The sequence below is a fragment of the Harpia harpyja genome, chromosome 23, assembly GCF_026419915.1.
Source record: "Harpia harpyja isolate bHarHar1 chromosome 23, bHarHar1 primary haplotype, whole genome shotgun sequence".
NCBI classification, from domain to species: Eukaryota; Metazoa; Chordata; class Aves; order Accipitriformes; family Accipitridae; genus Harpia; species Harpia harpyja.
In genome coordinates, this window is record NC_068962.1 from 5,561,802 (window position 1) to 5,573,872 (window position 12,071).

At 40.3% G+C, this 12,071-nt stretch overlaps 1 long non-coding RNA gene across 1 annotated transcript; it reads left to right on the forward strand.

Moving 5' to 3' along the window:
- Nucleotides 1-5,616: 5,616 nt before the first annotated feature.
- LOC128135578 (uncharacterized) lies at nucleotides 5,617-11,675 on the forward strand. The gene is made up of 3 exons (XR_008233143.1): nucleotides 5,617-5,685; nucleotides 8,227-8,323; nucleotides 11,427-11,675. It is a non-coding gene; the product is annotated as an uncharacterized LOC128135578 (long non-coding RNA).
- The last annotated feature ends 396 nt before the right edge of the window (nucleotides 11,676-12,071 follow it).

The following is a 12,071-nucleotide window of genomic DNA, read 5'->3' on the forward strand; positions in this document are numbered from 1 at the left end:
AATCTAACATATATCTTGGAAAGCAGTAGTCTGACAAAATCTGTCTTCATATATAGCATTTCTTGTACTATATTTCATACATGGATTTATGTGTAAGTATGGGATTTGCAACATCTGAATAAAATAATTATCTTTTTTTTCCTGCATGTATAAAACCTAGCACAATGAGATCTCAGCCATAACTGGGCATCCTAGGTTCTGTCAAAATTGCTTTCTTAAATAAACACTGTTGTTGGCAAAGCAGCCATGATACTGAGGCAATGTATGTGAATATATTCTTGGTTTTGCACTTGGACTTTTCATGGTGTGCCTTTCTGGTTTGAAAGTGTTGGTCTTAGTTTAGATGTTTCTGTTTTATTTTGGCAATTCTGAGGAAAATGCATTAGCTAATCTTGAACTGGAGGATGATGGGGAAGAACAAGGACAGGGAAATAGATTCTTCTGGGCTCAGATTCTTACAGCATGGAATTTATGCAGAGGGTAGCAAAACCAGGTTTGTGGGCTGCTATCTCCAGTCAAGTGGGCCAAGTAGTCTGTGCATATTCACATTTGTGGGCAGTGAGTCTCAGAGATACTCTGGGCCTCGTGAGGACCACTGCTGAAAGTGGCCATACAGTCAATCTGCTTCTCCCAAAACCAGAGCTGAAAGGTAGGCAGCGTATCTGCTGACCCAAAGATGTTGGCTAACCATTAGAGTCTGCTGGGGCAAGGTGACACCTCCATCATACTTTTTTTTTTTTTTTTGTGATAGTCAGCATGGAAAAAAGAAGCTGTCAGAGAGATGTTGCATCATCCAAATTTTCCTGCAGCTGGTCAATGTAAGTCGAGAAGTGCTCTGCAAGGTTTATAGCTGGACTACTGCAAAGCAGTCAGTTTAGCATTGCGTCGATGGAGCACAGCTGAAGTAATCACTCCAGGGCTCTGTTCTGCTCAGATCTGAATTTAGCAAATGGAGGTCCCAGATAAAAAATTTTTCACTCATTTGTGTCCGTATTAATCAAAATCTTGTAATTCTGGACTTTTATTTGATGGAATTTGATAGGTCCCATATGAAGCATGGTTTAGAGGCGATTGCTATTTTTTCTTACTATTCATTTTTATGGTGAGAACGGATAGTTCACAAAGCAGATTAGACATATTTCAAACCAAACCAAAAAAGTCAATGTACGTGTTGTTACATACGTTCTGCATGTTCTTCCTTAAGTACCTAGAAAATTAGTAACTGTAACCTACATCCTTTCAAAATGTAACAGACATTTAAATGAAGAAAACTGCAAAAGGCAAACATGTTCTTATTTAGTTGCACTAATTAATTAGCAAATGGGATTTGGTCCAAAAAACTCTGTAAAGAAAAATAATTTTCATCTGAAGCCAAATGTTGCCCAGCTGCCAGATCACATTCTTTCTCTACCTGTGGACTAGATGTAGTATCTTAACGCGGTAAGTTCTCGTGAGATAAAAATGTAGCAACAGCTGTCCTTGAATGTGCATTACATTTTCTGGTTTTCAGTCTAAAGGGCTTAACCACTCCCATGCTTAACATTATAAGGATATATTACATTTTGTTTCTTCCTGGGTTCTGAACTAGTGCTAAAAACATGAGGCCTGAAGGCTCTATTGAGATCTGTATTTATATCATTTGAAGACACATGCTTAGAAGCATCTATCTAAACATGTCTAAAACTATCTAATCCAAGACTTCTACATTTAGGTGCTCTGATTTTCTAAAATTTATCTTTGCAGCCTACAGGAACTGCCTTTGATTTTTGTGATTACATGTCTGCGATGATCAGAGACACTATTTTCTTATTTTAAAGAGGTAACAAAGAGAAAAAAGGAGAAAAATAATGACCAGATATAATGCCGAAGGCACAATAATTGAAAGGAAGAGCAATATTTCTTAGTATATTGCGAACTGAATGGAGGCTGTGCAGTTTAAAGGAGAGGTTACAGGGTCTATTGCACAAGAAAATTTCAATTCAGGGCCAGCAGTGGCCACCTGCGGTAGGGAAGATGCTGGTGAAGAAGAGGAAACAAGAAGTATGATGCATGGATAATAGGCCTCATAAAGCGAGGATTCAACAAAGCAGCAGCTGGGGAGACATCCTAGCACTACAGCAGTCTTTGTTAGGTGTGTGCTGCTGTATGCTGCTGTTCTGCTCATTCCTATTGAAAAAATCAACAAGGGACTAAGTAGTACTTAGGAAAATTAGATTGCATTTTCCCCTTATTATAGGAAATGTGCTTTTTTTGTTCAGTAGAAAATAACAGAAAAATCTATTTGTTACTAAGGGGGTTTGTGCGTATCTTCTTTCATAAAACAAATCTCCAACGAGTCTTTCTCATACAGATTTCAGGGAAATAGTTGTCTGGTTATATCTGAGGGAAATTTCTGGATTGGTACTCCTGAAGAACTGTCAGGGGCAGACATAGACTTCTCCAGCCCAAAGCAAAGATTTGTAATGTGCTCATAATGACTGATCTACAGGACCTGGATATGAGCAGGCATAAAAATATTTATAGGCAAATGATTTATCCTGAATGTTATTGACAGTAGCCAACTGCAGACAAATGGCAGTATGTGAAAATCTGTGAAGATCTAGTCATCACTAAAGAGCTCAGTGCTAAATAGTTAAGCCAAGTGGATGGTTCTTGAAATGAAGCCTATAAAGCATTTGAAGATTCAGATCTTCAAAACCTCATTAAATGTGAGTAAAGCTCCACTGATATGGATGGAGTTGCCCATGCATATTTGCAAAAGGAGGGATTTCTGAGCTTGAATGCTTGGCATAACTACTGAAAGTGCAGGGATGCATCTGTACCAAGGCCCAAGTCAGGGGCACACACTGAAATCACCTGTGACGCTCTGCAAGCCCTGGCTGACCTCAGGTGGAATACTTTGAATCACTGAACTTCATGCTTCTTCAATTCATAGGACTGACCACATCATCTACTTATAAGTGTATTTCAGTGGCACAGTATCCAAAACCAAACCAGCCCCTCTAAACAAACCAGGGAGCTTTGTATCTTAAGGTGAAAGAGAGCAGGGAAATTATTCCCTGGGATAACAACAAGGGAGAAATGATTTACAGAATATTTCCATCAAGAAGTTGTTGACAGTTTGAAGAAGGCAAATAATTCAATGACTAAGTGAGAAGTCTGTTATTTTTCTTTGTTGTATATTCTTTGGGAAGTGTGATTTTTATTTATATACTTTCTGAGTAATAGTAGAGGAGAAAGGATAACTAACATAATAGAAGGGAAAAATGTCTCTCAGTTCGACTTTGTAAAGTGAAAGATGTGATCTTAGATAAAGGTTCCTAATGAAGGAAACGAGAACACTTAAAGGGCAGGAAGATAGAAAAGAATGTGGATTTGTGTCATTGAACGAACAAATGCTTCTATAGCTTTTGTTCCAAGTGTGACCCTAGGGTAATCAATCACGGTAAGACTGTCACCCATACAACTTTGAGAGTAAGATGAGGCAGCTCCTGTATATTTGCAGAGGGCTTGGAGACAGGGAAAATATCCTCCACAGGTACCTTGAAGAGGATAAAATTGTTTCTAAATTGAATCCAAATTAGATCATGTGAAATTTCATATGTTCTTTTTAATTTCTGTTGGTATTTTTAATATTATGTATTTTGTTTGTGCATGGACAATGGACAGGAAACATTTTTTTTTGGCTATGACACCCCAACAAATTAGATTCCCCATGGCATAGATCATCTGTTGAAATCAGTGAAGTTATGGCAAGATACCACCAGTCATAGATTCAATCCCTAATGTAGAGTGACAATGTTTTCAACAGGCTGGAGGTGATATTTGCCATGACCCTCCTATACACAGCTGCACTGACACAAGCCAGCCCACATGTTGTGCTGTCTTTTTTTTTTTTTCAAGCAAGGACAGCAAATATTATGGTCCTCACTTCATCCAGATGGCTGACAATAGAAAAAGGTTTTAGCTTGGACTATAGCTGTTTACAAAATGTTTTGTTCGGCTCTGACTAACACTCGGTTGGGGAAATTCTTCAGGGAAGTTTCTACAAGGAACTGACACATCATGTAGATGACTAAGTCATTAAAATATCACTCTTCTGTTTCAGCGAACAGTGTGGTACTATGGACAAAGTCATTTGGGTGACCCAGAAAGGGCAGAGATGTTAGAAAGACTAAGGCATCTTCATTTAAAGCAGAGGTGTTAGCTCTGGTATTCTGGCTAAAGTGAAGTCTGAGGTGCTAAATGTCTTTTGAGGTTTAAAATACATGATCAGCGTCTGGCATCTCATCTTCCTTTTCTCTCCTCTCTAGGGCAAACAGTTCTAAGCTGTTTATGGTAGTGTTGTGTTTCAGGTACATCTCATGGTGCTTAAACCAGAAATTCTTAGTTGTGAGCGTGAATCTATTCAATTGCCAGTATTTATTCATAACATACGGCCATACCTGTTTGTGGATATAACTTCTTATTTTCTTCACACACAAACGGAGACCAAATCTTGACTCTCCTTAGCAACACCCATAGGTAGAAAATGTAGCTATATTAACTTTTTGCAATTTCAAAAGTTTTTGTTTCTGTCGTGTTTAACTTGTGCCGGAGATCAGTTTGGAAAATACCAGTTTTGAAGTGAAAATATATGTTTATATTTATTATTTAGGAAGATCAATAATAATGGCTGATCATGAACTCTTTCATTTTACCCATATTTTTAAAGCTTCTTTAAAGCTATTGTTATGTCAGATATGCATTGAAGCTTTCCCTATAAGTTAAGCATGACAAGCATAGAAATAATTTTCTGGCTTAACGTAGCATAAAAATTGTTAAGATGTTATTGACCCTTCTAATTTAAAACCTTCTCCGGCAACTCGTCCTGCAAATAGTTTCATTACCTTCAATTTCTTTTGGAAATTGGAGACAACTTGTGACTAAGAGACTGCAAAGCTTGATTCAGTGCTTATTTTGCAACTAAAATATGAAGGTCTTTACAACATTACGGAGTTTAAACACAGTGATTACAGAAAGGGAAACTTTGACTCTCAAAATGAGTGCTGTGCTACAAATCATTCAAAAGGACTTATTTTCAGGGACCAACATTTTCCAAAAATCAGGCTCAACTAAGATGTCTCAAACAGGGATTTCACAATCCTTGATGTATTGAAATTCAAGATATGGTGTTCCCAACGGTTTACACACTTTCTACTCTGCTGTTCTAAATGGCCAATTGACCTTGTACCTCAGTGCCCTGTTTTATCAGCTAGTAACACTGCTACTAAAGTTGTTAGAGTATTTTGGGAACTGTATCTCTGGGGTTTGAGTTTGGGATTGTACTGATCCTTCCAAATCTCCAATCATGACAAGATATATTTTTGATGGATGCTACTTTTTGGACTTCCCTTTGTCTGGTTTTCTGGAGGTCCCAGGAGGATTTTCGCTGTGCACAAAACTAAAAGGTTCCTAGCTTGTTTTCCTACATAGTATTTGTTAGCATAGTATGAAACACAGTAAAACAGAGAGATAGAAAAATCATCAATGTCTTTCTTTCCTGCAATTTCTCCAACAAAGCAGTGACACAGTACTTATAAACATTTAGGTAAATCTTTCTTATTTCTTGCCACCTAAAGGAACAATCTCCAAGCCCTGAAGCTGGCTTCTTCCTGCCCTAAGGGGGTGCAGACATCTTTCAGGGTAAGTATAAAACCCCAGTGAATATGTGGGGAAAAGACTCTTTCTCTTCAGGTTGGTTTTTACATGTAAGACTTATCCTCCTTTCCTAAATCGCCAAAAGAAATTTCTACTTCTGCAGAATCCTAAGCGATGATAACCAGAACAGGGGGAAAGTGCATATATAAACGTATTGCCTAATATTTTTCTTAAATGTGTCACTTAGGAGGAAAAAAAGGAAGAGAAAGCAATCTTTGGTAATTTCTTTTTTAGACATGCATTTGCACCAGGGAGGCCAACATCACATTCCCTTAGGTATGAAAAGTGCTAGAATAAAGTCTGAGAGCTCCTCTCAGACTATAGTCAAACACAGCTGCATGAGCTGAAAAAGCATTGTGTAGGCTATAAAACAGGACATACACATAATCACACTTTTCTTTCCAAAATCCTCTCTCCTCTACAATAAAGGTCAAGCAGAACAGCTCCTTCATCTCCTGGTGTTCACGTCTAAGGACATGCACGGTAATCTTCCTCAATACTGAGCAATATTCCTAAAACCACATTATTCATACTTAAGCACTGGGGCCTTATAGAGCAGCTGCTCTGTAAATTCACCAGAAGAAGGTCATTAAGTCCTTGTATGGCCACTGTATGGTATGCAGACCTCTTGGTGCTCTCTTGCTGTGCTGTTCTGAATTTGAGGTGTCAGTGATTAAAAGTCGGTGTGAGATGACTATTTGCAGCTCAGCACTGATGTGACGCAGTAGTTAGTCCTACTGTCATCAAAAAGGTGCCAAAAGAACTGGGGGCCCTTTGACATGTCATGAGCCCTTTACTCTGGTGTAAAATTGTGTTTGTTTTCTTGTGCCTATTTTTGCACCCTCTCTGCCTTCTCATCTTCTGTTTCTCTCCTTTCCTGGTTTTCCTGCCTCTTGATCCTGTTTCATTTCTTGTTTTGCTGTCTTGTGCTGGTGATCTTTCTTCCCTTTGCCTGTTTTAGCTCCATGCCCTCCTACCACTGAGGGATGCCTTGCAGTTGATATTACTAGGAGATTAGTAATGCTCCCCAGACAGCATGGAGCATGCCACACTTACCTAATCCAGTCCTTTCCCTGCTCTCTGTAGATAACTTCAGAACAAGCAGAGCAGAGAGGGGTTCCAATGCTGGCAGTGTAATAATGCACCACCATATGGGGTGTTAAAGTCTTTTTTTTAAAGAGGGCTATTATTTTTCTGTTTTACTGTTTTCAGTACTCCCTTTCCCATCCTACCCTGCCACAAGGCACACAGATGCAGATGTGCCCTACGTTCCAGAGAGGGCACATTTTTACAGTCCAGGTGGACTTCAAAATTACCCCCACGTGCCATTCCATCATCCTTGTAACACCGCATGAAGGATATATATATATTGTATACCCAGCGGTGGCAGTATTATTTTCACGGCGTGATTTCCTTGGTGTCCCGTAACAGCTGTGTCAGGCAGCAACTGTCTTTGCGAGGATGTCCCTTGGAAATGAGACCTTTAGGTCTCCATCGTAAGTAAAATCCCTGGGGGGAAAATACAAGCAAACTGATCTGCTGATCTCTTTGGCCAAAGGCATGAAAGCTGAAAGGGCTGACTTGGCACAACTTTCTTAGTGAACTCAGCCTAACAATGAAAAAATGTATGTGCAAGGAGGAAGGGACAGAAGGAAGCCGAAAGCAAAGTAGTGACAGGACAGATTGCCATTTTGGAAGAGAATAACAGCTTTTTCTTTGCATCTGTGCATGGTCTCACTCCTACATCCAAGGAGCTCATAACATCCTTTAGTAAGACTAATGTCATGGTACAGAGGGACGTACAGCTGAACCTCAGATAAATCCGTTGTCTCTTTTCCCCTGCCTGTGCTCCCTGACATACCACGCTGCTACACAACTGCTGTGCAGCATCTTAATTTTTTAGATTCCCCTCAGAAGTAATCACAGAAAAGCAGTTCCTCCACTTCCAGGTTTGAAGAAGGTACAAATTCCTAAAGGCAACACTGTTTTATTTGACTTGATGCAGCAAAATGATATAAGTAAACCCAAATATAGAATCACAAGCAAAACTGACCAATGCTGTATTTTTGCCATACCTTACCATTGTATTTATTTGTGTGACTTCAACTGCTTATGAGTAGTATTTATAACTTTGACAGATACATCTCTAATAGGAAAATGTTTTGTATGAAAAAATTGACTTTCCCAATTCACATATCACATTGTAACTATTTTAGTTAACGACAACACGTCTACAGCAATGTATTTGGCCTGAGAGGGAAAAAAAGCATACGCAATACGTGGAGTTACACATGGTCTGTGTTTCAATAACATCTGTAACTTGTGAAGTGCTCAGTTTTTGGGATCCAAATTGAGGCACTTCTCAAGAGAGCTTGGTGTTTCTGAAAATGCAGAGAGCTCCCTCTGGAAAGCAATGGCTTAACTGGCACCAAACTTCTTAGTCTGGGTTTTTTTGGGGGGTGGTGTTGGTGTTGGTGTTGTGCTGTATGTAATGTATAACTGTATTTGTACTCTCTAAAAATATAGGTACTTGGCATATGCCTTCACCTGTGCCTACATCACTATCTCTCTTGCCATTTGAGATAACCTTCAAGTATTTACAATTGATGCTCCCATTTAAGAGGTAAGCTCTACAAACAAACGTGGTTTTCCTGTATTATATTCCATACAGGCTAAAGGTTAAATTACCACAACACACCACAAGACTGAGCAGTTTTCTTGACCGTCTTCAATGCTGTTTTAGCATTCTCTAACAAAATAGGCTTGGGTGTAGGTCTATTATGGAAGGGAGAACAAGCTTACCCGCTGCGCAGGAGAATTCCAGGGGCCTCTGATTATCCGTCCTATTTATTGAGCCTTACAATTTCCATGGGGTCTTGGGCACTTTGCCTTGATGTATTGTTTTTGTAATAGGGCATCTTATCTATTTCCCAGAAAACTTTTTTTATGTTGTCCATCTCATTAAAGGAAAGGTTTATTTTCTCATTAACTCCTAAAGGCGGCAGAACTAATCAGCTGTGGATTTTTATTCCACTGATCAATGTCATCTATAAATTGTGTTGGAAGGCTAATTCCTTGTTTCTGCACAAAAGAACTATAGAAATAATGCAGGTCAAGGACAAAGACATACCCTATGTAAGCAGATAGACTCCTGCCAACATAATCTGTAAGTGGAAAGTTAACACTTGGCTCTTTGAAACAAGTTCTGACCTGACAACAGCAATAAGCTTCTCAGAACTGGGTCAGAGAGACTGAAGGGTCAAAAAATTAATTAATGTTCTGCTGAAATGACATGATTTTGGTACTTTTGAGCATGCAATCATTCTTCCCTGCTCCTGCTCTGAAGTAATATACCCAGAAAAGTTATATGAAATATGTCTCTCTACAGATCCTGAATAAAACATAGGAATAGTTTAAAACTATGTAAAAGCAGTGCTGGTACAACTTTAAGTCTTTTTAGCTTTGTTTCTGCAGATAAAGATTTTTCCTTTTTTTTTTTTTTATCAGAAGAGATAAAATAGGCAGTATCTCTGTGTCTTTTAAAAATCAGACACGTGTCTAAAACATCGGCCCTTTGGCCATAGATCTCCCAGCTGTGGTATTGGTACTAATGATTAAATGACTCCATGACTGACTAAAATCTGTTGGATGATGCCCTTCGAAATTTAAGTGGAATGGTCTCGCAGTGAGCTGTGAAGTGTAAAGACAAAAGGCTCACCCTAATGCAAACACAGGAGCGAGCCCAGTTACCTCTCCCCTCTTCCTCCTCCTCCCACAGCCATCACCTAGAGCAGCTGTAAAGGGCATTCTTTTGATTTGTTTTTATCCATCTGCCTTGTAGTGTCAGCCTGCTTACTGTCAAACCTGCAAGTGTGAAGGAACTTGTATTGCTCCTTGTCTGGACGGCTGGTGCCTCTCGGGATGAGAAAAGCCATTGGACTGGCTGCTCTGGGGCTGGAAGTGTGATAGCGGCAGTGTATTTAAACATGACTCTCCTGCAGGATGAATTATTTTATCAGCCTGTTTAGACGTGAGTCATGGAGGCTAGTGAAAGGGTTCCAATGGCTTGCTGCTTTAATAAATTGTCTTTTGTAAACTAACTTTTGTTCCTAGCTTGTACCTTTTTTATATTTCTCAGGAGAAATCTTATCTAGCAAACATCGTGCACCAATAAAAGGTTGCAACGTATCTCTCGAGTATGCACTTTTTGCTCCAGGGTCTTCAGGGATGGTTGATTTACAGTAGAGGAAGAAGTAAATCTGGGGGACTTCATCAACCCTATAAGAAATCCAAGTTTCTTTTTGGCTGTGGAATTGTCCATGAAAGATTAAGTGGCCCACCTTGGAAAGGATATAGAGCAATGCCGATGGGACTGAGAGGAAACCAGGAAAAAAGTGCTCAGGGTGCAGGTGGTGATTGCATGGAGCAAGCGTACGATGCTGCCTCTGCACAGTGAACAATATGGGGAAACATGAGCCGAAACATCCCCTTCTTCTCTGACCTGGGCCCGTGGGATTTTCTTGAGGCAATGCTCTGTGTGCGGCCCATAACTCTACCCAAGCGGACTCAGGGCTAGGTTGGAGCTGGAGGGCATGAGCGGCTTCGGGACCAGCCTTTCCGTAGGGAGAATTTGGCAACGGCCGGTAGCGCCGCCGGGTGAAGATTGGCAGCCGCCCTGCAGTCCTTCCTCTCCCACGGTAAATGCATCTTCCCGTTGGGATACTTTCACTTGAGACCAGCTGACAGGGTTTGTCGGTATTTGTTGACTTTTACGCTATGTGCCTGAACGCACGTTAGCCCGCGCCGTGCCGTGACTAATGCCCAGGGTATGGGATGTTCGTAACCGGGTGTTTGCACAGGGCTGCTGCCCTTGAAGCGGCAGCCGGACGACTCTGCTGCCTGAAAAACTTCTCAGAAAGGAGCCCTTGTTTGGGTACCTGCGGAACCAGACCCACACCTCACACCCTACACCATCACCGGCCGGTTTGTGACGGTAAATCAAACCGGTGCCGATCACCGCTGTGTGCACAGGCAGGCGCGGACCTGCCTGGCGTGCACGCGTGTGCAGCTTGTGTTTATGCAGAAATACACGGTCACAGAAGTGTTTGGGGTGCTTTCAGCCCTTTCTGCCAGCTGATGTGGGGACAATACTCTGTGAACACCTGTGGGAGCAGAAAGTAAATAGAGCGCTCACACGTGCATCCTCCAGCAGCTCAGCGCAGTAAAGTTTTACTCTTCCCCGTGAATTTTGCAGTGTTGTAGCTGGGATGCTCTAATACAGCTTGTCATCCCTTTAACCAGCTAGTTTTAAACAAGAAATAATTTGTGTTCCAAAAATGGTTTCGCTTATATTTTTTAATTATTTGTTCAGCAAATACTTTTATTTCCAGGGCCTTGTTAATTAATGAACAATCAATTTAACAACTGCTTCCCCCTTGTTATTTTAAGAAATACTTTTAAATGTGCTACCCTTTTGCAGCCATAAGCCATAAATATTTCCTTTAAAGGCTTGAACTGGAGAAGTATGTACTTTAGGTTTTCCTTTCCAAACTGAAGCAAATGCTTTAAATGTGCTTGCATTCCTCGTTTGCTATCTTACGAGTTGTTCTCTATCACTAGATAAAGCTGGCTGTTTCAACACACTTGAGTCTTACTGCAGCTTGGTGGCTGAAACTTTCTATCTAATTCAAGAGCTTTTTATTTTTTTTTTTTTTTTTTCTCTACAGGGTTCAGAGCTAAAGTGATAGAGTCATCTGCAACTCTGGCAATAGCTGTGTCTCCCTGCTGGCCAGGGTCAAAGTCTGGCTCCATTCAAGTCAGATAAGTTCCACATTTTGTGCCCTGCTACCAAAACTGGACAAACTCCTGAACTGCCCCTACCTCCCATCATGTAAGGCGATAAGAGACTATAAGCTTAATATCTAAAGGAGAGGGATTTATTTTGTGCATGGATCAGCTAAAACATTATTTGCTTAGATGATGGTTACCCCAATTACGGTTTTGCAAGTAGGCATATTGCAGTTGGCTGCACTTTACCTGGAATAAAACCAGTTGGATCCATAGCTGTGACAGTACCTGAGGATTAAAATGATGTCCTGTGGTTTTAGCATCTGTGCTCTGAAAAGAGATGCAGGAGCATATATTCTAAATGTATAATCAAGGAATGGGAAAAGATTAACAAGCAATATCTGTCCTCTGTAATCAGCTTTGGAAACAACAATAATAGATCTCACTTGCTTGATTATTTGATAGGGTCTAGTAAATGTTTGAACCAAATAGCAAGATGCATCTACAAACAACTGAAAATGCAAGACTTCAGATAATCTTATCTTCGAGAAGCAATAGCAGCTAAACATTTCCTCTTGCGCCTC